Source organism: Lycium ferocissimum, chromosome 3 (genome assembly GCF_029784015.1).
Source record: "Lycium ferocissimum isolate CSIRO_LF1 chromosome 3, AGI_CSIRO_Lferr_CH_V1, whole genome shotgun sequence".
Lineage (NCBI taxonomy): Eukaryota > Viridiplantae > Streptophyta > Magnoliopsida > Solanales > Solanaceae > Lycium > Lycium ferocissimum.
In genome coordinates, this window is record NC_081344.1 from 16815280 (window position 1) to 16816856 (window position 1577).

The window sequence follows — 1577 nt, forward strand, 5'->3', positions numbered from 1 at the left end:
ACTCTGGATATAGTGACACCATAAGGTAAAACCTTTAAGAGGGGAAGCAAGTAAGCTTGAGTGCGAGCATAAGGACTGACTAAGGTATTAGAGAAATTATGACACCCGATAATGGGAAAATTGAGAAGTAATAGGGAGTTCCAGAGACTAAAACAACATTTGCGTGGTCAGTAACATGAGGAACTTTTCCAATTCGGAAGGAAATGCATGACCGGAATTTTTCTTGGGATCCGTTAGAACTTCAACTTGTTTTAGGTCACGTGATAAAGGCCACGCAGTAGGATGGATGCGATCATACCAGCGCTAATGCACCTGATCCCATCAGAACTTCGAGGTTAAGCATGCTTGGGCCAGAGTAGTACTAGGATGGGTGTCCCCCTGGGAAGTATGCTATGAAGTCTGCCCGGGTTTAGACATAAGAGAAGGATGAGGAACTAGAACAGTTTGAGGGAAATTAGAAGTGTGTGAACCTCACAGTTGGAGATTCTTAACGATTGCAAAAGAGAAGGCGGACTGACTGGATAGAGAGAGAGAAGACGTATACAGTTACTGAATTAGGATGAGTTTGAATAGTATTGGGGATACTTGGTAAGCAAGGTATTACTAAAGAGATACGATAGCTTATGTGTGGTTATGTTAACCAGTAAATATAATCAATAAAGTTATATGTTAAAGGTATTGACTGACCACGTATTGAAGTTCGAGTGGCAAGTACGTTAGGGCAAATTGACATTATTTTCTACGAAAGTTAGTGTTGGATAAGCTTTGATGCAATAACATCAGTATACGGAAGAAATGGAACATGTAGTATAGAACACAAGACGAAGGTAAAGGGTTTGAGATCGGATTTTGATAAATGGAATCCCAGAGGGAAATAGCAATGAATAAGGAGGTGAATTGGGGGGAAAATAAGCGGAGTTTGCAAAAGTGCCAAAGGATTTGGTTCTTGAGAGGCATTCGAAGGGAAATGTGTAGTCATATTGACACAGTTATCTCGGAAACGGAAAAGCCTTCTAGAAATAGATCAGATTCGTACTTCTAAGAGGACATTCTACGAACTTCCAGGCTAATACTATCGTCACGACCTAACCCCGTAGGCCGTGACTAATGCCCGAACTGGACACTCGTATACACACCTGTTAACTATAATCGATCCGAAACTGAACATAACATGGAAACTTATAAAAACAAAACGTCGCCTCAGAACTGTCACATATATATCAAGGTAACCTGTCTCCTGAGGAGTTACAACAAATCAAAGATAACACCGTACACAAGCCGACAAGGCTGAACGTCCCAACTATATATACGCAAGCCGAAAAGGCTGCCACTACATACAACATCCCAAAATATATATACATACGCAAGCCGACAAGGCTGCCACTACGAATGGGAACATCCCAAAACATAAGTCATGCTAACACGAGTGAACAACATCTATATACAACCCACGCATATGTACGCGGACCTACGGAGCATCAACGGTAACATATGACGGGACGAGCCCCGCCGTACCCCGAATAAACATATACATATATTAGCGGATCCGTGCCAAAAGTCTAGACTCCGGAACAACG

At 42.0% G+C, this 1577-nt stretch overlaps 1 pseudogene; it reads left to right on the forward strand.

Moving 5' to 3' along the window:
• Positions 1 to 284: 284 nt before the first annotated feature.
• Positions 285 to 401, forward strand: LOC132051260 (5S ribosomal RNA; annotated as a pseudogene).
• Positions 402 to 1577: the final 1176 nt, after the last annotated feature.